Source organism: Tenrec ecaudatus, chromosome 14 (genome assembly GCF_050624435.1).
Source record: "Tenrec ecaudatus isolate mTenEca1 chromosome 14, mTenEca1.hap1, whole genome shotgun sequence".
Classification (NCBI taxonomy): Eukaryota; Metazoa; Chordata; class Mammalia; order Afrosoricida; family Tenrecidae; genus Tenrec; species Tenrec ecaudatus.
Window position 1 is genome coordinate 69,113,618 of NC_134543.1, and position 24,617 is coordinate 69,138,234.

The 24,617-nt window shown below is 45.6% G+C and overlaps 1 pseudogene; it reads left to right on the forward strand.

Moving 5' to 3' along the window:
• The window catches only part of LOC142426604 (formin-like protein 3), a 42,850-nt pseudogene that overhangs the window by 3,830 nt on the left and 14,403 nt on the right, over positions 1 to 24,617 (forward strand).

Here is a 24,617-nt window from a genome sequence, read left to right on the forward strand (position 1 = left end):
TAGACATTGAAATCTATAGGAAGAATGAATACCATACCCTTGGATGATACTACATAAAAGCTGCATTTCTCCACCTCCCCACCCCCACCCCCACCCCTTTAAGGGGAAGTTTCTGTGTCAATAGAAAGGATGAGGGCAAAAGCCATGCAGTTTGTACATGTCACCAGAACTCAAGGCATGATTTGGGATTTCACAACTCTATACTCCAGCTGTCCAAAAGGCTTCAAATAAATGTCTTTACAAGACCCCTGAAGACATGCTTCTCATCATGTAGTTAAGTCTTAATGAATCAGATCACTATGGGAAGCCAATACGGATGAAATTTGAAGAAGTACATAGTGCCTTGGGAACCATTTTCTGATGACCTGGGTATAGCAGGTCTCTGAACAGGGCAAGGCATGAGATAAGGAAGTGTCTGCACACGGTTATGTACTTTAGACAAGTTTTTACCTTAAAACCATTTTAAAAATCCACTTACATGTGTTTTAATATTTTTCTCCCACAATATGTATAGGGAGGAGTTCAGAAAGACAAACCCAAATGGATGCTTCTCTGGTAGCCAAGCTTTCTTGAAAAATACCATGCTTAAGTAGAGCTGAATGGATATCACTCGTGATCTATGAAGGTGGTGTAGAGAAAATCCATGTAGAAAGGCCAAAATGCCTTCTTAGATGCATAGAAGAGAAAGGCAAACACTTTTTGCTACTTTTTCTTCTCCTTTTACCACCCCCTCCAGGCATCTGGGAAATGTAGTAAATGCTGGATTCAAAGCAGAAGGATATAAATATTGTAAGTTAAATTTGCTGCTGAGGTGCAAACAATACCTATTGCCCACAAATTTGGGTCTGTCTGAATGTGTGTGCAAATCCGGATTTATTTATAAAAACATATTTTTTGCCAACATATGTTTGAAGTAAACCCTCAATGTGAGGCTTTCAAAAACGCCCTGGTTATAAAGGAATTTGCAGATCCCTCTTTTGGCTTCTTGAGTCCCGTGAAGATACTTTATTCAGCCTAGAGGCTGCTTTGTAGGCCCACAATTCCCCTTTGCCACATTGACCTCACAGAAAAAGTCAGTCCTCACTTGGAGAAACATAGGATCTTTCTTTTGGTGCATAACATCACTTGTGCTTAACCTGAGAGTATGGTATGGCTAACTGTACCCACCAGATGGAGAAGTTTGAGACAACAGAGAAGTTTGCTTTAAAATTGATACCTTGTCTCTACTGCTTCCTCTCCATAGTGCCTTCCTCACACTGCCTTTCTCTGAGACACCGTCACAGACACACACGGGCACACACCATCCCTATGCACTCCCCAGAAGAAAGAAGTGTTCTACATAAGATTTTGATTTTTAAAATGTTCCTTTCTAGTTAAAATTCCATGAAATCCTTGCAATGTTTTAAGGCATACCAGGAAACTAAGCATAACATTACCGAGATGAGTTACAGTGAGGTCATAAAGCAGTGAGCTTTCTTCATATTAGATTCCTAAACCACCATAAATGCTTATATACTTGGCTCTATCTTGAAGCTTATATTTTAAACAACCCATGAAAAGTATATCCAGACCTTTCCATGTTTGGGAGAAATTAGCATGTAGCTAACACAAGGTCAACCTGTGCTATCTGCGCTTGCTTGCAAATCTCTCTTCTAAAAGCAGCCTTAGATCTAGAGCAGTAGGGAAACTTGAGCATCAGCCAAACTCCGCTCTTGGAGAGACTAGATGGGACCAACGTTATCAGAATGATGTGGTGGCTGCTTCTCCTGATCTGTGGTTTAAGCTCACATATATAATTGTATCAGAATCAATGATTTCTACAGAGCATGGCATGGCTTCTCTCCTGTAGCGTTCTTCAAACATCAGGCAGTTCTTTGGTGTCATATAACCAACTCTAAATGCTGGTCATTCATGGGACCTGTCGGTAGCTCTAAATTCTAAAGTCTATTTTCAACAACTCGCTTTTCGGGTCATACGCCAAATAGTGTGTGACCATTTACATGTGTGTCAGGCTTCTTGTGGATAGTACAGAAAGCAAAGCTTTTGGACAATGCTTAAGGCATCTCATCGATCTTCCCAAGAACATTCTCCATCACAACCTGAAGCCAAGTGATGTGCTCCAAATGGATGCTTGGACAGCGAACATCACCAGGATTGTCTTTCGGCAAGAGTATGTACGGAAATGGACAGAACATTCATTTCCCGGCTTTATTTCTCCAATAGGAAGGCCAGCTTGCAGACCTTTGGTCCCCAATAAAGGACTGCTGTGTTTAACCTCCTTAACATCCCCCCACCCCCTTATAGGAAGGAACAAAATAAAAGGTTTTGTGGAAGTTTATATTGAAATGAGGTCAGGTAAACTAATGACTGCTCGGTATTTTATGACAAGTTTTACAACCTTGGCGTTGCCATAACTTTCAAACGATCATCAATAAAGTTTTATTGTGAAAGGGTTGCGGTGTGTCTGAATGCTTTTGCACTAGTCAAGGCCTGCAGTTCCATTGGCTTAGCTGGTCAACCCCTTTCCCCCCTGCCATGAAGCCCTCCTCTGAAGGTGGAAAGCTTCTCAGATCTGCTCTTTTCCATCAGACTGGCAGTTTAGGAATTCTTGGATGGTACTTCTGTATGATTAAATCATTTGGACATAACCACATCTACAGAATGTATGTGGGGGCGTGAAAAGATCTAAAATTAGATTGCCAAGGGGCTCTTTTAATAAAGGAAATGACAGTCTAATGTGGTGCGGGTGACAATAGTTTACTGTGGAAACGTGTTTTGTGGACACAAAACAAAGTTTATCAGTATACCCTAGAGGGCTACCATTAAATAATTAGGTGCTTAGGGATGGATAATGGTCTCAAAGACCAAACAATAACAAACTACTAAGCCTACTAGAGATTCTTAACTATTTAGGAAGAGTTGTACCCTGCCTTGAACTCTACCCTAGAAGGGAGAGAGGCTGGGGTGAGGGGTCTAGTTGTGCATTTCCTGCGCCGTGTGTCTGATTCAGACCGCTGTCTACTGTTCAAGTTCAAGTTCGCTACACTAACGCTTCTCTGTTCGCTGCCCCATTCCATGTTCGTGAACAAAAAGCTGAGATTTTAATGTCCTACTATCTGGACAGAAAGAACTGGAAGCAAAGATTGCCTAGAAATTAAGCCATATTTTAAAGCGCTTTTGGCCGTCTTTCTCCCGCAGGGTAGGGTGTCTTGTCCTGGAGGATGGGGAAGGAGGGCCAAACCTGGAAACCTGGCTGCTCGCTCCTGTCCAGTCAGGACCCTGAATGAGCAAGCCTGCTCAGAGTCTAGCAGGCCCAAGGTGGGGAGGCCTGGGGGTCCAGTTTAGTTTGGCTTTGGACCTCCCCCCTCCCCCCAAATCGCATGATTGTTCTCGGGTAGGGCCCGCTAAATACTGCGTTCTTTCAGGTCTCTGGACATTCTCCCCAGCGCGCCCAGGCTCCTCGTCCAGATGGGACCTCAGCCAAGCGGAGTTCCCTGGGGCGCGCCCCTCCTGAGCCCCTGTCCAGAGGACTGGCGTGGTGATTGCGACGCTGGCGGAAGGGCGGGAGCCCGAGGCTCTGTTGAGCACGCGAGCCCCCTGCGGCGAGCGGGAGGTCCAGGCAGAGCCCCCTAAGGGCGACACGCAGGAACTCAGGACTGCCGCCGGAGGGAATCCCCCACACTCTCCAGGGTTGGCGAGCCACCTATTTCGAATCCCCAGTAATTCGGACCTGACAGGCCTCTTATGTTAGGTGGCCCCCTGGAGCGGGCTGGGGAGGTCCCCGCAGTGGAGTGGGTGTGTTGGCTCTCAGTTCACCCCTCCTCTCCGACCCGTCATCAGCCCAGTCCTTGCCGGGGGCGCTCCCACTGAGGCCCAAGACCAATCGCGGCCATCAAATGGCGCGCGGCCACCAATTGGGCGAGCAGGGATAGAGCTCAGGCCCCTGCACCCCTGCGTCCCTCGCGTCGCTCGCCGAGGCTCGGGACGCGGCTGCGGGGGCCGGGTGGCGCCCGCCCGGGGAGAGCGAGCCTGCCGTCCTCCAGGCTCCACGGTGGCCGCTGGGCTCGGCCCAGGCGGAGAGCGCGCAGCGGCGGCCTGTGGCGCCATCTCCCGAGGAAAACCGAGCGTGAGTTCTGCTCGGGTGGTCCGAGCCAAGGCTGCCCCAGGGAAGCGCGAGGGCCCCTCGCCGTCCCCAAATGTCTGCAGAGGTCGGTGGCCACCGCGCTTAGCACGATGCCTGCTCCAAGAGCTGGCAGGAAAGTCTCCGTTGGCTGGGACCGGACGCAACACACACACACACACACACACACACACACACACACACACACACACACACACACATCGTGCTCTCCTGGGAAGGATGCAGTTACAGGGGGATTTACTCTTTCCGGGGGCCTGGACTCCGCACGCCTGAGGGACCCAGGTCCCACAGGGTCCAACAAGAAGTGGGGGGTGGAGGGACTAGCGGGGCTTGCGGGCCGGAGGCCGGTAGGAGCAAGGCTTCTAGAAGGGACTCCTTATTGGAGCAGAGCTGGGCTGCCTGTGGTCCCGTCGCCTCCCGCCGCGACCGCAGCCAGCCGCTCTCAGCGCCACCACTAGAGGGAAGGAAGCTTTTCCTGCCCGACTTTGCCACACGGCTAGATGTTCACGCTCAAAGTAACGTTTTCAACCAGAAATTCAGCCAGAGGCTGGCAACAAAACCCCACCCGCCTCGGAAGCATGGACTGAAGAGCATTGTTCAGGGCCAGGTTTCCCACGCTACTGAGGGTGGAGTTGAGGAAGGCATCCTGAGCCCCCTTCTCTGCTCCACCCCTGACGGTGTTACTCTAACCCAGGTGCACTCATATCCATTCTCATGGTCGCCCCCTTACAGGAGAACTGTGCTCCTTAGGGTTTCCAGTTGCTGGATCTTCATCCAACTCATAATGACTCTCTACAGGGTTTCCCCGGGCATCTTAACGGGCGCAGATCAAACCCACTGCCATAGATGATAAGGAAACTGACTTCATAGGACAGGGGAGAATTGCCCCTGTGGATTTCTGAGACGAACTCTTTACAGGAGTAGGAAGACTCATCTTTCGGAGGTGGGGGGGCGACGACACAGCCTGTGGTTTCTAACTACAAACATGGTGGTGAGCAGCCCCGCCCCGCAGGTAACTATTCTGTCATCAAGGCTCCTGGAAGCAGACAGCCTCCTCTGTCTCTTGCAGAGTTGCTGATGGATTTGAACTGCCCACCTTGTGGTTAGCAGTTTGACCCCTCTAGCTGGACTTGAAACTCCAACAATTTAATTAGCCGCCTAGTGGTAAACCATTTTCTGCAAGGCTCCTTATGAGCACCTAATTGTATCCATTCTCGGATGGCTGTGAAGGGAGACATGTGGGAGACGGGTTCTTCTGGTCCACTTGTGCCTTGCTTAACCACTCTGGGCAGATTCTTGCTGCAATTAGTCTGCCATCTTCATGCCGACCTGGGAGGCATTGCTGCCTACCCTTTTAAGGCTCTGGGGGACCTTACATACCTTCTGTCATTAGTCTGGAGCAGCACGTGGATTTCGTTTGACACGTATGTATTGAGTGTCTGTTCTATGTAAGGCACTGTGCTAGGCGCTGGGAACACAGCAGCAACGTGTCTACACAAGCACCGCTGGAGTATGCGATGCTAGGTTTCTACTCTCAGCTTGAGGGTCTCTATAAGATTAGTGGTTTCCTCCTTCTAAAGGCAACTCTTCTTTTCCTCCATGTGTCCTCAAACACAACCCCCATTGCACATCACAGAGAATGTGTTAACTCAGCAATGACACCAAGGGACTCCTGGATCGGAAGTGCGAGACACCTACCTGCCTAGGCTTCTGACAATTCCACCAACACGGTGTGCTCTTTCCTCTTCGCTTCAGGAGGAAAACAGTATCCAGATGCAGGGAAATGCTTGGACACTAACTGACTCCTCACAGGAATATCTTTTTGTCGCAGAGTAAACCCTGCGCTTGCTGGGACCCACTGGATAGGGCAAGGCCGCTGCCCTGCTTATCTCTCTCCTTTTCTTCCATCCTCTTTTCCAAGGGCAAAGGGCAACCCTGTGTTATAACCTTTAATGATCTACTGAGGATATTCCATAGCCAACCCAAAGAAAGAACTGCAGGAGGACCTCTCTGGAAAACCCCAGAGACCAAGCCAGAGGGCAAGTCCTGGGTGAGGAGCATCTCCTTTCCCCAAGAAGCTTGCTGGCACCGGGAGCCACAGGGTTGTGGTTGATTCGACTCCAGGCTTCCCCCTTTGAGCCTTTTCCTAGGACTCTGTCAGAGGCTTTGTTTCCTGCCCCTAAAGGGAAGCCACAAGCCACGAAGTCTTTCAAGGTTAATAAATATAATTTCCTTTTATGATAAGGCTACTAGAAGGAGGGAATGAGTCCAGTTTGCACCTGCACATCTGGCAGTTATATGAAGCATTTTTAACACATATGAGCTCATTTCTTAATCTTGATGAGTCTTTGCAGTCTACTCAGGGAAGCTGAGGTAGTGAGAGCGAAATTGCTTTATGGAAATGGAAGGAAGTAGAGCTGCACATCCATAGCCTTGCATTTCAGTAAGACTCTTGACAAGACTTGTGACCCAGAGACAGAAAAGTGACCTGGGGAGTTGAATTGGTTAAATGACTCATACATTCATTCTTCTAAATAAACACCTTTTCTTTTAATTCCATGTGTCAAGAGTTTTGTCTAGTACTGAAAATACAAAATAGATAAAGCATTGCCCTTAAGTAACTCACAGTTAAACAAGGCAAAGGACAGTTAAAAACTTAGCATCATAAAACAATCATATGACATTGTGATGGGGTTTAAATATGAAATGTGGGGAACTGATTACAAGAATCTACATATAGACTCCTCCCTAGGGGATGGACAGCAGAGAAGAAGGTGGGGGAGATGTCGGATAGTGCAATATATGACAAAATAATAATAATTTATGAATGACAAAGGGTTAATGAGGTGGGGGGAGTAGGGAGGGAGGGGGGAAATGAGCAGCAGATATTAAGGGCTCAAGTAGAAGGCAAATGGTTTGAGAATGGTGATGGCAACAAATGTACATATGTTCTTGACACAATGGATGGATGTATGGATTGTGTTAAGAATTGTACGAGCCCCCAATAAAATGAATTAAAAAAGAAAAAAGGACAAATATTAAAAATAATAATAATTTATCATTTATCAAGGGGCCACGAGGGTGGTGGGGGCGGGGAAAGAGGAGCTGACACCAAGGGTTCAATAGAAAATAAATTCTAGAAAATAATGATGTCAACATATGTACAAATGAGCTGTAAGAGCCTTCAATAAAATGTTCAAAAGAAAAAAAGGAAAAAAATATGAAATGCTATGGGGATCAAGAAATCCCCAAAGATGGTTTCCAGTGGCATCTGACTGATAATATTTTTGTTGGCATTCTCTCATGTGTGTGGAAAGCATAACTCTATAAGGGAAGAAGTTTGAAAGAGGACACATTCAGTACACACATAAAAATATTTTAATGGTCAAGAGTAACATCATAATTAACACTTGATATGAGTAACACAAGACCTCTTGTAAGTGTTAAAAAGCAAGGAGGTTATTTTTTTTAACATTTTATTAGGCGCGCATACAACTCTTTTCACAATCAATACATACATCAATTGTGTAAAGCACATTTGTACATTCTTTGCCCTCATCATTTTCAAAGCATTTGCTCTCCACTTAAGCCCTTTGCATTAGGTCCTCTTTTTTCCCCCTGCCTCCCCGCTCCCCACTCCCTCATGAGCCCTTGATAATTTATAAATTATTATTTTGTCATATCTTGGCCTGTCCAACATCTCCCTTCACCCCCTTTTCTGCTGTCTGTCCCTCAGGGAGGAGGTCACATGTAGATCCTTGTAATCGGTTCCCTCTTTCCAACCCACTCATCCTCTACCCTCCCAGTATCATCCCTCACCCCCCTGGTCCTGAAGGTATCATCCGCCCTAGATTCCCTGTGCCTCCAGCTCCTATCTGCACCAGTGTACATACATCCTCTGCTCTATCCAGACTTGCAAGGTAGAATTCGGATCATGATAGTTGGTGGGGAGGAAGCATTTAGGAACTGGAGGAAAGCTGTATTCTTCATCGGTGCTACATCACACCCTGACTGACTCATCTCCTCCCCTAGACCCCTCTGCAAGGGGATCTCCAGTGTCCGACAAATGGGCCTTGGGTCTCCACTCTGCACTTCCCCCTCCATTCACTGTGGTAAGATTTTTTTTCCTGATGATGCCTTATACCTCCCTGATCCCTTCGACACCTCATGATCGCACAGGCTGGTGTGCTTCTTCCATGTGGGCTTTGTTGCTTCTGAGCTAGATGGCCGCTTGTTTACCTTCAAGCCTTTAAGACCCTAGGCACTATCTCTTTTGATAGCCAGGCACCATCAGCTTTCTTCACCACATTTGCTTATGCACTCATTTGTCCTCAGCGATCGTATCATGGAGGTGTGCACCCAATGATATGATTTTTTTGTTCTTTGATGCCTGATAACTGATCCCTTCGGAACCACGTGATCACACAGGCTGGTGTGTTCTTCCATGTGGGTTTTGTTGCTTCTGAGCTAGATGGCCGCTTATTTTTCTTCAAGCCTTTAAGACCCCATACGCTATATCTTTTGATAGCCGGGCACCATTAGCTTTCTTCACATTTGCTTTTTCACTCGCTTTGGCTTCAGCGGTTGTGTCGGGAGGGTGAGCATTATAGAATGCCAATTTAATAGAAGAAAGTATTCATGCATTGAGGGAGTGCTTGAGTAGAGGCCCAAGGTCCTTCCGCCACCTTAATACTAAACCTATAAATATAGACACTTAGAGCTATTTCCCCATCCTCATATATAAATATATTTGCATATGTACATGTCTTTGTCTAGACCTCTATAAATGCCCAGCTCTTTCCTTTATTTCCCTAGACTTTCCTCCTGTCCCACTATCATGCTCCATCCCCACCTGGGTTTCAGCTATACCTCTTTGTTACCTTACCCTTGACCAATCCCTACCAGGCCTGCCACACCCACCTCACCACCAATTTGGATCCCTTGTTGTTCCCTTGTCCCTGGGTTTGTTGACACCACTTCACAGGAGGTTATTTTGAGGACTAAGGTGTACCTGACCCAAGCCATGGTATTTTCAACCACCTCAGATGCACGGGAGGTTGGACATGAACTAAGGAAGCCTGGAGGAGAATCTGTGCACTTGGAGAACAGCGTTGAAAGCATTGAAAGCACAGCGGACTGTCAAAAAGAACAGGCAAACCTGTCTCGGAAGAAGTACAACCAGAATGTTCCTTAGCAGCGAGGATGTCAAGACTTTGTCTCATGTACTTGGGACATGTTTTCAGGAGAAGGACATCGTTCTTGGTCAAGTGGAGGGACAGTGAAAAAGAGGAGGTAGCTCAAGGCCAGGTGGTGTTTAGCATTACTATGAGTCAGAACAGACTTGATGGCACCTAACAACAACATATTTTAATATATGAATAAGTCTAAAGTTCTACAGTTAAATACAATACAACTGTATTTGTTTATTAGGTATGAAGGGATTTCCAGAAAGGGAGCATAGGTACATGATCCTGGACTGTTAATGGACTTAACTTTGGCTAACAGAAGTAGAGTATCCGACATAATGATGATGAGTACTTTGGTCCATTGGTGTTGGAATATCTCTCAGTTCCTAGCTCAACACAGAAAGAAGAGATAGACACAGGGAGGCCACTAGGACGGTGAAGGACCTGAAATAAGTTATGGAGAACAGCTGGTGTCACTGAGATGGTTGATAGAAAGCAGAAGACTCAAAGAGGGCAATCAAACTTTTTTCAAATACTAGAAGGGCTCCCACATAAAAAACTATTCAACTAATTTTGTCAGAGGAACAGAGTAAACGTTTGATCAGTTTGCGACCCCGGCTTAATGGAGCACAGCCGCCCTCTCTGTGAACCAAACTATCCTTTCTTCGTGGAGTCGAAGCTCCATGAGCGCAAGGGCCAACTGGGTCATACTCAGCCTTTAACCTTGCTCATGAAATACTGTCAATAAAATTTTGAAATAAGAATAAATGAATTATTTTCTATGACTCCACAGGATAGGTCTGACACTCAAGAGCAAAAGTGTAAGGTCAGCTGACAAATGAAACCAATTAATTTGGCTACTAATTAGAATCATTCATGTAAGTGAATACCTGATCCAGGTTTTTAATTTCACCCACCCCTCATCTGTTAGGCAGGAACTTTGATTATTCTTACACCTGTTCTTCTAGAAAGGATTTGATTAAAGAAGAAAATGGGTCGTAATGGACCTTGGGTGGCATCCTAGTTCCATGAGAACTGGAGGCACACCAATACATAGATTTGTCTTTCAAAGGAGAGGACTAGAGGGTGGGGCATCGTCAGAGTTTGTGATCTTAGCTCTAACGCAGACATGTAAGTTTTGGTCCCAGGGTGATTTAGATCATGCAGGGAAATGATTATTTATGTTGGGCTTTGTGTGTATGTGTGTGTGTGTATGTCAGTTCAGTGGGTTTCGAACGTTTTTTTCTAGAGTCCTTTGCATGGCATGTAGAACAAGGTGGCAGTGAATTTAGTTTGGGAACGAGGTTGGCTCCTCCCTCAGAGGAGCCCTAGAATTCTTGGGAGTTCCAGCTCATAATCACTGACCTATTGGATCCCAGATGTAAGGCGACCATGTGTCCTGACCAAACCACAGTATTAAAATTCAGTTTGGCTGGGATGACTTTGACCTCTTTTCAAATTCAAACTGTTCATTTTTTTTAACCCACCAGTTATATACTTTGCTGCTTTCTCAACTGATACGTATTCCAAGTGTTACCAAGTAGCGGCTCCCTTAGACCAGGTGTGCTGCAGTTCCTCAGGAGGCTTCTCAGCATTCCGGAAGACAGATGAGAAGTGGTCAGGAATATCGCCCACTCGCTCAGGAGTGTCAATCCCCAGGTTTTAGGATGTTCTGTGTCATGCAAGGTCAAGAAAGGTGTCAGATACCAACTGTTTCCTAAAGCAAAGCATTGTTTCTTAAAGGACCAGTTCACAATACTCACTGATGAAGATTATAGTCGAAGAAGTGACAGGGAAGATGACCTCAGTCCGCCTCTGCTGAGGAGGGAACACGTTGTTGCCCCATCTTTCCCTTTCCTCTTCTTCCACGGACAGAAGTTGCCAGAAGAATGCTTAGCTGTTAATCTTACTGAGAAAATACACAAGTTACAATGATAAAAGCTAATATTTATTGAATGTGTCTTCAATTACAGGCATCGTGATAAGCCCCGAACAGTCGCGGTCTTATTTAAGGCTCACACGAATCCTGCAAGGCTGTTGTTGTTAGGGGTCAGGTCGGTGCTGACGCTTAGGCGCCCGTGTGCCGCGGAATGAAATGCCGCCGAGCCCTGTGCTGCCCTGTACTTGTTCGGCTTGGGTCCTTTCAGCCACCGTGTCCGTCCCTTGCCTTGAGGGGCTTCCTCTCCTTCACGGACCCTCCGCTTCACCAGACACGACGTCCTTCTCCAGGGGCAGGTCTCTACTGAAAACATACACAAAGTACCCAAGACGACGTCTCACCAGCCTTGCTCCTGAGGAGCATTCTGGCTGCACCTCTTTTAAGAGAGATTTGTTTGCTCTGGAAGTTCATGAGCCCTTTAGAAGCCTCATTTTGGAAATGAGGAAGTTCAGACAGGAAAGCTAGACAACTTGCTTAAGGTCACAGAGGGGTGATGGGGTGGCCTCAGAATCAGGGTCGTCATTAAACTCAGGCTTGCCTCGGTCAAGTTGAGGCTGACTCACGGCAACCCTGGAGGACAGCTCAGAACTGTCTCTGTGTGCTTCCAAGCCTGTAATTCTTTTTTGTGGTTTTAATTCCCTTTTTAGGAGCTTTAAAAACTATTTTGAGGTATAATTTATACATCGTACACTTCCAGAGCTAAGTCGCATTAAAAAGAGTTATATAATTATCACCACAGTCAGTTCTAGAACATTTTCTTGTCTTCATTCCACCCAACCTCCCCACTTGTACCTAATAAACATTACACCAGTTATTGCCTCTATAGACTTGTCTACCCTGGATTTCTTGAAAACATACCCCCCAAAACAGCATATGTATGTATGTGTACATATATGTATTATATATATACACCTATATAAGACCAACAACACAATCAAAACAAACCAGAGAAAAAGCTCACTTGAGGAGAAAAAAGGGAAACAATGAAAAACTAGAAAAAATTTTAAATGGTGCAAAGGGAGATAAAATGATTAGGTATGATATTTTAACCTCATTGCATCTGCCATGATCAGGCTTACAGTACTCTCTGTTGGGGAGCAGCGTTGTTCACATCTCTCAGCCACGGTCTGAGCGGGTTCATCAGGGGCTTCTTCCATGTCGGGACCTGCACATGGATTTTGAACTCCCACTGCTCCCCACAGCCTTCCGCACATTGGGAGTTCACGATGTAAGCTCTCATGCCAGCCCCTTATTTGGATTTTATTATTTATCATCCTTGGATCACATAGGCTGCTGTGCTTCCTCCATGTGTGTTTAGTTGACATCCTACTTAAATGGCTGCTTGTTTGAAGGCAATTCTCTAAGACCCCAATACATGTATATATGTATATGTATATATGTATATATGTATGTGTGTATGTGTTTGACACCCAGGCAACCGTCTGCTTTCTTCAGCACACTTTGCTGCAGCACCTACATCTCCAGTGATCTCTTTATGAGGGTGAGCCTCAAGCGGTGCCATGCCACAGAACGAATTGTTCCTAGATTGGTGCTAGAATTAAGTGCAAGACCCAAAGGCATTCACTTACCTGTCATTTATGTACATCTCTGGCCCACGTTAGAGGGTTCATTATCATTTCATGATAGAGAACATGATCATTCTACCTTTGGGGTATAAGATAATCTATTGATAGTGCCATTAATTTGTCCAATGATATAGAATTTAACATATGGCTGAGAAAAGGAAGTTATACAAATACAGACAAGCTCTGAACCACAATCCATGAGTTGCTAATGTGTACAAATTAAACTCTTAAATAATGGAGCACCACTTTCATTGACCATGGTTGGTTATAGGGGAAAACTTCCAGTACCAATCATTCACAAAGGCAGCATCATGCCTATCACATTAATATATGTCACAGCAAAGCACGGAGGTCATTGAAACTGTAACTATATGGTCGTCCGAGTCACCTGTCATTGAGCACCCACACAGCAAGTGATCCTAACAACTTTCAATAGCGTGGGGGTGGCAGCCACCTATTTTTTCTCAAACCAGGAAGTTTCAGTCTTATGTCTAAGGGCTACAGGCAAGTTTGAGGTAAAGCCCACTTGATTTAGTGGGATTTCCACAGCAAGTCCTTCTGGTGTGGCCTATGAAGGATGCTGTGTTCCTTGAAAGGACAGTCTAAGGCAGGGGTTCCCAGCCTTCCTAATGCCACGACCCTTTAATGCAGTTCCTCGTGAGGTGACCCCCCCCAACCATAAAATTATTTTTGTTGTTACTTCATAACTGCAATTTTGTAGTCATTTATAGCACACTGCCTGGGTCACCAAGGGCTGGATAAGAACTAGGTTAAGATGAGTCTCATTCCCCTCTCTAGAAATAGGTGTGACAGAGAACAACACTAAACCTACAGGGGGGCCAGCATGCCATATGGGAGCAGACCAGGAAGGAAGAAGAGAAAGAGAGAGCCAGACTGGAGCCCACACTGGCACACCAGGCCCAGAGGATGATGTCCCTGCAGGGAGCTAATGAAACACAGAGGAGACTGGGCAGCTGACAACAGTTCGTGTCACGTTGTCCCCTCACTGGAGCAGACTGTGACAGAGGACAATTCTGGGGTCACAGGGTTGGGAGGTAGTGTGGTCTGAACCCCCCACCTCGGGACTAATGAAGAAGGGAGCATACCAGACCAGCAGATGGAGCAAAGCAAGCTATGAAGCCCCTGAGGAGCCCCCAAAAAGAGACTCCAGGCCGGGAGGGGCAGTCACGAAGGTCAGCAACCAGACCCGGGATTTTAAAAAAAAATCATTTTATTGGGGGCTCGTACAACTTTCATAACAACTCATCCATACATCCATTGTGTCAAGCACATTTGTACATTTGTTGCCATCATCATTCTCAAAGCATTTGCTTTCTATTTGAGCCCTTGGTATCAGCTCCTCATTTTCTCCACTCCTTCCCTGCTCCCCCCTCCCTCAGGAACCCTTGAAAATTTATAAACTATTATTTTGTAATATATGTCTTACACTGTCGGGCATCTCCATTCACCCCCTTTTCTGTTGTCTGTCCCCCAGGGAGGGGGTTATATATATTTACATATAACTTATATGTAAATCCTTGTAATCAGTTCCCCCTTCCTACCCCACCTTCCCTTCACCCTCCCGTATCACCACTCTCAGCACTGGTCCTGAAGGGATCATCAGCCCTGGATTCCCTGTGTTTCTAGCTCCCATCTGTACCAGTGTCCATCCTCTGCAGACCCAGGATTTTTGTATACTTCTTCTCTTTTTGTTTTGTTCTTTTCTCCCTTTTCTTTGTCTTCTTGTTTCTTCTCCTTTTATCTTCTCAATCTTTTTCTTTCTTTTCTTTCCTTTTTATTTTTATCAGTTTGGGGCAATGTCATTGTTGTGTCCTGCCTATCTAACATAGGCATGGGAAGCGTATGGCAGGAGAAAGCAGTGGGGCCAACAGTCCCCAAGAGACCTGGGGGGGGGGAAGGGTGGTGGGAGAAGGGGGCAGTGAGCAGACTGTGCCATATACAGGGGGAAAACTAGGGTATTAGAGCCAATAACAAGGAGGAGATAGGGATCTGGGGAAGGGGGGTCGCAGAGCAACAGCAAACTAGCTAAGAGGAGGTACCAAGAGGCAGAAATAAGGGGAAAGTGATGGTGGGGCAGGAGGAAGGTAAAAGGAAACAAAGGAAGGGCCTAGGAAGCAAAGAATTGGATAGAGGTATAAACATAGCGGTGCACATATGTAAATACATTAATTCAAAAAATAGAGGTATTGGCCAGGTACATATATTTATAATAACAGAGGCATTGGCCTATGTACATATATTTATACGTCAATACACTGAGGTAGGGGATGGACTTTGGGCCTCTATGCATACCGTCCCTCAACACAAGAACACTTTGTTCTAACAAATTAGTAGTCTGAGATGTTCACCCTCCCAATACAATTGCTGAAGACAAATGGGTGCATAAGCAAATGTAGTAAAGAAGGTGGATGGTGGCCATCTGGGGTCTTAAAGGCTTGAAGTTACATAAGCCGCCATTCAGTAAAGAAGCAACAAGTCCCCATGGAAGAAGCACACTGCTGGTGCGATCATGAGGAGTCATAGAGACCAGAGGATAATCGGCATCAGCAGTCACAAAACAAACAAAAATATATTGTTGAGAACAAGGGGAGTTGGAGCGGAGATCCAAAGCCCATTTGTAGACAATAGAATAATCCCTTCACAAAGGGGCCACAGGGAAGGGCTTCGTCACCAGGGTGCAGTAAAGCATCAATGAAACACACTATATTCCTCGAGCTCCTTGAGGCTTCCTCACCCCCCACTATCAAGACCCCAGTGCTGCTTCTCAGTTCAGACTAGACCAGAGCATGTACCCAGGTATAGATAAGAGATGGGAGCTCACGACACACAGAACCAGGAACAGGGGTGGGAATAGTGATACCAGAAGGGTAGGGGGGAGAGGGGGAGAGGAAGGGAGAAAGAGGAACCCATCATAATGATTGACACACCCTTCTCCAGGAGGAAAAATAACAGAAAACATGGGGGAAGGGAGACAGCGGTTGGTGTGAGATATGAAAACAATAACAATTTACAATCTATCAAAGGGTTATGGGGGAGGAGGAAAAGAGGAGCTGATCCCAAGGGCTCAATAGAAAGTAAATGTCTAGAAAAGAATGAAGGCGACATATGTACAAATTCGCCTGATGCAGGCGGTGTATGGATTGTAACAAGAGTTGCAAAAGTCCCTAATAAAATGAGCTTTTAATTATAAAAAAGTCACAACCAAAAGAAGTGTTTCATTAGGAACATAGTTCTGGGCTGGAGTTCTCTATACCTATTGTTAAGCATCCCCTGCCACCCCTGCCCCAGGAAGCTGCTCCTTCCTGTTTACCCACCAACAGAAGCCTCAATGCCTCCCCTGAAGCTCTGACACCGCCCCCCCCCCCCACTCTGCCACCGACTGTGATTCTTTCTGAGTGTTGAAATCTTTACTGTTCCCTGCAGTGCTTGCTGGCTTTGAACTTCTGACCCTGTGGTTAACAGCCCAATGTGCTACCATTGCCAGGTGAGAATGTTTTATTTCTGCCTCTTTTCTGGCTAACATCATGAAATGATGGATTGAAAATTGAGGCAACTTTATTTTTATAAAGTATTATTGTTAACAAATATTTTTGTATAGTAATGTTGACAGTTAATTCCAACAGATTAGTTCATCACTCAGATTTATTGGTATTTCAGTCAGTGAGAAACAATGTTCTGTTGTATTTAGTATAGAAAGTTTTGAATTTCAATTAGTGTCCAGATTCATCCAAGTCCGTATCTGTTTCCTTTGAAGTTGGCACTGTGAGAGCCATCAGTACAGACTTGACAAGCTGGGATACAGACAACCTGACCTTAGTCTTCCAAATCCTGAAATATGATACCTTTGTCTTGTTAACAAGAAACAAATAATAGTTATCACTTATATGTCCTTTGCTTTGCGTCAGGCCCCATGATAAGCATTTATGTAAAATTATCTCACAATATCTATAAAGTAGATGCCATTATTAGTTGCCTTTTTCAGGTGAGGAGGCAGAAGCAAGAGGGGTCCAGGAGCTTGTCAAAGTTTACATAGAAAGGAAGTTTACATGGGGCCAAGTCAGCCCTCGACCAAGTAGATCCAACGACATGCTGGGCACTTTCTGTCTTAACTGGGGAGAGTCAGTTATTAAATTTTCAGGGTCTAGGGAGCCAAACCTTAAAAACAACCATTACTAATTTGAAATTACTTACATTTAAAATTAAATAATTATTTGAAAACAAAAGCACTTTTCTCCTCCCTGGACCATCGCTTCTTTTTAAAATTTTATTATTTTTCTTTATTTTATTAACATATGTTTAAATCATTTTATTGGGGATGCATACAATGCTTATCACAATCCATCCATCCATCCATTGTGTCAAGAACATATGTACATTTTTTTGCCGTCACCATCCTCAAAACATTTGCCTTCTACTTGAACCCTTGGTATCTGCTCCTCATTTTCCCCCTCCTTCCTCACTTCCTCTCCCTTTGAACCCTTGATAATTTATAAATTATTATTTTGTCATCTCTTACACTGTCCGACGTCTCCCTGCCTCCACTTTTCTTTATATGTATATGTAGATCCTTGTAATCAGCTCCTCCTTTCTCCCCCACCTTCCCTGCACCCTCCCGGTATCGCCATCCTCACCACTGGTCCTGAAGAGTTCATCTGGGGCCTTAAAGGCTTGAAGGTAAACAAGTGGCCATCTAGCTAAGAAGCAACAAAGCCTACATCAAGACTTTCCTGGATTTAATTGTAATTAACTGAGGATGTCCCTGAATTATGGTATGCCACCAAACAACAACCAAATCCATTGCCATCAAGTCAATTCTGACTCACTACAACTCTATGTGTTACAGAGTTTTCTTGATGGAGCAGTGGTGAGAACTTGACCTCTAACAGAGACTGGCCATTGGAATCCACAGCTGCTCCATGGGAGGAAGATGTGACATTCTGCTTCAGCTACACAATCTTGCTACTCCATGAGGCTGGGCCACTCTGTCCAATAAAGTCACATGAATTGGAATTGACTCCGAGGCAGTGCGTTTTGTTTGCTTGGTTAATCTGTAGGGCAGCTCTTTGCCAAGGAGCTGCTGGGTGAGTTTGAATCGACAGCCTTTAGGTTAGCAGATTATCACAGAACACTTGAACCACCAGGTGCCTAGAGTATAAAAGATGCTGTGAAAGAATTTCAGCATTTCCTGGGTCTCAGTGTTTGGGGGTGCACATTACACTTGTACAGGAGAACTACGGGGTAGGTGAGCTTCGCTAAAGATGAGGATTTGGAAAACCTGTCTATACACTCTTTTCTCTCAGCATCACGCTTTCTCATCTGGAATGTCTACTTTCACTGACACGTTTTCTTAAGCATCTTTATTCATTCTCACCCTCTCTGTCCTGTCCAACTTCCCCACCATGCCGCACATATCTTCCAGGGCTGATGATGGGTCGCTGCTACCAGCAACAGTACTTCCCTCACGCCACATTTCCCAGAGGAGCAAATATTGTACAGATAACATGAACAGATTAGGATTTTAAATCTTTTCCCTCTGTCTCTTCCTCCCATGTGGAACTCTATTGCTTTTAAAGAATTAGAAGTACTCCCGTGTGTGTGTGTGTGTGTGTGTGTGTGTGTGTGTGTGAACACATGGGAAGTAGCTGTTTCGAAAAAGCATAGCTTTAACGTCCCGGTGTTGGGAAATGCTTAAAGGGCAGAGTCAAATGTGGGTGCACATGTGCCGCTCAGATTGAGGCAAGAGGGGCCTCTTGCTAAGTCTCACATGCCATTCAGAATGAGTTTATTTTCTCTACTAGATGAAACCTTAAGGTTTCGATCAGCTATTTGTCAGCAAGAGCACATATGATGCTAAAACCCATCTTAACCTGGTGCATTGTTATGATCTGGGAAACGAATGTGCTAAGTCCTGACCCGCAGATATTCATACGTCTCCCATGGTGAGGCTGAGAAATTAAAAACACAAGGTGTGCACATGAAGCCTGAGCCGACTTAACACAGGGTAAATATAGGATGACTCAATGACGAAGCTCGTTGGCCTTAACGGTCGAGATTAACTGCCTATCAACAGTTGGCCTTTCCAGCAGTCAGACCCTGATGGACAGGAAGAAACCTGTTGGAACTATCTGATTCGTCGTTCACGGACGAAATGTTCACAGAAAAGAAAAGACTTTAAGGTGGAGGCAAAGTACATCGGGCCTAGAACCCACCAGGTAAGTTCTCAGCGGGAACTGCACAGCTTTTCATTATTACAAAAGCAGCACATATGATAGCAAATCAGAAAATAAAGACAAACATGTAAAGAAATAACATGCTCTGTCTGTACCAACCACTGTTCATTCTGTGTGTTTCTCTGTGTGTTTGTGTAGGTTTACACCAGGTGTGTATGTGTGTGTTTACTAAATGAGATCATGCCGCACCTGTTTCCTTACTCAACAATCCAACTTCCATGTTATGAAGTCTTCCGGTTTTTGTCTGATATAAACATGAAATCAAATTCAGATTTCCCAGTGACCCCAAAATGTCCTCTACAGGATCGAAACTAGCCCTCCTGTGGCATGTGGTTGTGTCTCTGGTGTCTCAGTCGGAATCAAGCATAGTTACAATCCGAACTTACTGAAGGTGTGGAGACACTTGTCAGCTAAAATTGGATGTGGCTTGTTGTTTCCTCAGGTGTTTGCTCAGCCTGTCTCTCCGCCCCTGATAGCTCTTAGATTGGGAGTTTGACTTTTGATTTGCAGGTTTGGAGTGGGAGCTGACCAGAGCTTTTGTGAGAAGCAAGGGGTTGTGACTGTTGTTAAATGTGATCTTCAAGAACACGCCCAGGACCGAGAGTGGAGAAGAAAACACAGCGAAGGGATCATGATGGCTGGGGCTGAAAGCTCGCTGTCGACATGTCTTAGGGATCGTTCTGGACTTCCCAGCAATAACTGAGAGACGCTAAGTGGGAGCGAGGCTCCTGCACATGCAAGGCAGGCTCAACACCTCTGCCCTTTGGGCATAAAGATCAATGTGATATCAATTATATCCCCCCCCCCAATTCTATCACCAGTCTGGCAACATTTGGGTTACAACATTTGGGTTACAGAAAGCTGTTCAAGATATCTAACTGTAAAGATAATACATACACATCATTTTAAAGCCATGCTGTAGAGGGATATCAGACATAAAAGTAAGTTTTCCCTTGCCTCAATCCCCACTGCCCCTCCCTATTAATAATTTCTGCTTCTGTTGGAAATTTTATTATTATTATTATTAACAAAATATATCATTGCACTTCTTCTTCCTTTTAAAAACTCAAGTTTAGTCATCACCCTTAGCCTGCAGGTGCCCATGTGAAGAGTCTGGAAGGAGATGTACCCCTCACCTTGATTGTTTTGCCCTTCACAAACATTTTAGCAGAACTATGGGCTGGTACAAAGCGATGGACTTCCCATGGGACAAGTTCAAGTGAGTGCCTTTGTACAGGAGTTTGGCTGGCAGAGTGCACTGCCTCTGGGCACTTAATCGGGGAAGTTGGGCTTGCTGACCCACAGTTGTGGACCTGGATGCCTTTGGGCTGAGGCATACCGGCATGGGGTCCCTCTGGGCACTTCATTCAGGGAGCTGGGATTGCTGACCCGTGGAGCTTGAGCTGAATGACGGCAGGTTGAGCAAAGTGGTGTGCCCCTCGGGGCATTTATTAGTAGACTGTACCATATCCTGATAAACACTGAAACCTTAAGCATTGATCACTTAAATTAAAGCTTGTTAACTTCCTTAGTAAACCTTTTATTTATTTTTAAAGCCCTTTAATAATAATAATAATAATAATAATAATAATAATAAAATCTTCTGAAAACCCCCGTCTAAATGAGTGCCTTAGACCCTTTCTTGGTCAAATCTGATCACTGCAGCTTCCTGTGTCTCACGCTTTCCTCTTTCCCGGCCGAGCTGTGGATTTTGCTGGGTTACTTCTCAAGCCATTCTTTCTTACTGGGCATGTGGATTGTAAACTTGTCGAATTCTTAGGCATCTCCGAGTCTGCAGATGCTTTTCATTAGCCCTCGCACGGAAAGCTGGCTAAATATAGAAAACTCGGTTCAGGTAGGTGCCCTCAGTGCAAAAGAGCGCCCATTCATTTCTGGAGCTTCTGATGCTGAATGAATCGGTGCTGTCAGGCTGGGAGCAATCGCCAGTCAGGAGAGCTTGTGTCTGCAGGTGAAGGTCTTCAAGGTGGTCTGCGAAGGTGACTCAGCCTTGATTTCCAGGGCTGTCGCAGAGGCCCAGCTTGATCTCACACTCAGAATTGTTTTCTCTGCAGTTTCCAGGAGCTCTCACATCTTCTCTGATCTACTTTCTGTGTCGTTTCGAAAGCACAAGGAGCCCTAGTTGTGTACTGGATTATGAGATGGGCTGCTAACTGGAAGGTCAGCAGTTTGAATCCACCCGCTGCTTGGTAGGAGAAAGATGAAGCTTTCTGTTGCAGTAAAGATGTATAGTCTTCGAAACCCAAAGGGACAGTCCTACTCTGTACTATACATTCTCTACCATGGTAGTGAGTGAGGTTGAAAGCAAAACCTACCTCACTGCTGTGCTGTTTACAGAGTGAGGGGAAGTAGCTCCAGATGGTGCAAATGCAAATTCTATAATAAAATATTCCAGGCTGGTTGGTAAATGTTAAGCTAGAAATGTGGGGAAGGGGCTCCATTGTGCAGGTCAGCCTTTATCTGTGTTTGGACTTCTGCAACCCCTGATCTCACTTCCTCATTGACCAGATTCCTCCCTTTCTGCCTCGATTGGAATCCTTCAGATGTTCAGGCTCACAGAATCTTGCTGGTCACTGAATTTTAAACTACTGTATAAAATCATTTCAATGGGACCTTTGAAGACAGAATGGGGAGACTGTGCAGCAAGGCAAGGCACATTGTGAACTGAATATGATTAAGTACAAACTAGTATGCCCACAAGAGAAATATTGAAATGACTGCATGGCCAAAGCCTAACACTAGTTATCCTGCATCCAGTAGGCAAATGCGTGTGTCTATAAAGAAGCAAATGACCACATCACAGAAAGATACAGAGCGAGGCTGTAAATCGAAACAGGGAGAAACGTTTTCAGTTGGCTCTGCAACTGTTGTCTGCGAATGCAAGTGAATTTTAGCAAGCCCTGGTCTGCAAATGTAAGCCAATTTCCCTCCTTAATACTAATTTTGCATGAGCGCTCCAATAAAATCAAAGAATACAAAACATTTACTCGGCACGGACTCTGGGAAACCCCCAGTAATGCAGTCTAAAGGAGGGAGCTGCTCCAGGCAAGGATGGATGTGAGGGAAGGCAAGCAGTCAAAGGCTACCTCTGGGTTGGATCCATCCAACAAGGTCCAGTCTGCTTTGTACTAGAGAGCCCCAAGAGACTGGGTAAGTTCTGGGCCTCCTTCCAGGTGTTCGAATCTCTGCGGCTATAAATGTCATGTTCCCCATTTAATCGGATGCCAAAAGGGCTTCTTGGCAGAAAAGTATGGGAACTACTGTGGCAAATCAACTACAAAGACAAACCAGTTTATTGGGTCAGTCTTCAGAAGAAACCCTAGATGAAACTAAAATTTGCTGCAAGAAAAATGTGATAAATCTAGTATTACTTAAAAGCTTCTAAAGCAATGGCAAATAATGATAATAATATGTTGCATACCTCATCCACGTGCACAACTTCTGCCCTGTGACTTCAAAGAAAGTTGCTTGCGTCCTTGGGGAGATGCACAGCTCTGCGGAGGAGAGCTTTATGGGGCTGTTACGGCGCCTCCGATGGTCGTATTATGGTCACCATTGGAAGGTCAAGATTGCCAGGTCCACGGAAAACAAAGGAGGCACTTAAATGGGGGTTGCTTTTACATATAACACAAACGGTCAGGTTCGTATTGCTGTTGAATTTTGAACTCTTGGCATTAATTCTACTTCTCATATGCGTCACCCATTTTAATATGAAGAAACAGAACCGGCCAAGTCCTGAAAGCAGCTTGAGTGGAACAGAGAGTGGGTAGCTAGCTATTTGGTTAATTGAGTAAACGTAAGCAGGGAAGGAGTCATAGCAGGTGAGGTTTGCACAAAGGAGTTTAGAAGGCTCAATTAAATCTAATAACCTGGTTGGGACAACACCAGCATGCTGCTCTTTGGCTAAAGGTCAGGGAGTGGCTGTACTGTTGGGGTTACAACCCCAGGGGCAGTGGTAGGTGGGGCATCCAAGTTGAAATGCAGAGGCCTCTTCTCCTGCCCTGCAGGGTTGCTCTCAGCTGCCAAGTTGTTAGCGTTGTTAGTCACAGGCAAATTGCCATCAACTCCTAACAAGTCCATGTGACAGAGTAGAGCTGCCCAGGGGGGTTTCTAGTCTGGAAAAGAGGAAGTCCTATCATGAGCTGGGTGGACACAGTGACCGCGACTATGAGCGCAAACATAGGCACGGGACAGGACCAGGCAGGGCTTCGTTTTGTTGTTGCCGCGGTGGCCCCGGGTCAGAGGCCACTCAGCAGCAAACAGCCCTCATGATGGGCACAGATCCGCAGGTCTTTCTCCCAACGGAGTCGCTAAGTCCATTGAGCTGCCAGCCTCTCGGAGCTTACTGCCACGGCTCCTTCAAGCTGCTCGCCTCCGAAGCAAACTCGCTACCATCACGTCGATTGCACCCACAGGACAGAATCGCCCCGTTAGGTTTCCCAGGCGACGGACAGAAAGGCTCCTCTCTTTCCCTGGGAGAGGCTCGTTGGATCCAACTGTGGCCCTGTGTGCTAACAGCCCAGCCTACAACTCCACCACCAGGGCTCCGCAGACTTCTGTCACGCAGGGGGAGAAAGCTGTAAGAAGCACTCTTTTGACCACTGGTAGGTATAAAAATTCTTTTTCAAGGTTGAATGCATTGAGATCGTGGTATTTTAAGAACACTTCTAGTGACGTAGTTGGCTATGAGTTGGGCTGCTATCGGCAAGGCCAGTGGTTTGAACCTACCAGTTGCTTTGTGGGGGGGAGATGAGGCTGGCTGGTCCTGTCAAGATGGACAGTTTCAGAAACCTTAGGGAGCTGCTTGACTCTGCCCTATAGGCTGGCTATCTGTTGGTGAGTTTGGTTTGGTTTGTCTGGGTGAAATTTTACATTGATTAAAAACAAAAGATAACTCTGAGATATTATTGGTGTTGTCTTGATCCTCTAAGTTCCCAAAGCAGTGAAAGATTCCATAATTTTATAAAAATATGAAAGAAGTCTAATTCTAAAGTAACTTACATGAAAATGATTTGACATCTTGTCAGATAACAGGCCACAGACAGGAGGCGCACTGTCTGCAAATATATACATAAGTGGATAATTGGGGGATTGTGTATTATACATGCAAGGCAATATGTATGTAAGACAAAGCGCTGTTTTGAAATGATCCTGCCGCAAATTGCTTCATTTCTCCTCACTTCCACAGAAGTGAAAAGAGTGATATGGTTCTTGTGGGTGCTCGTTCAGGTGACTAACCCTCAGATCATGAGACAGAACTTCTTAAACATCAATAACCATGCCCATCACCTGGGGATCTTGTCAAGCCATAGATCCTGTCTCAGTCAGTCTGCGGCGGGGGGGGGGGGGGGGTGAGGGGCAGCCTACTGCAATAGGAACAAGATCCCAGGTGATATCAACTGTTGCTCACCTGAGAAGTACCCCTCGGGCAGGGACGAGCTGCGTTGGGAAGCTGCACTACGTCACTGCATCGCTAGAGACAGATGCCCAACTTAA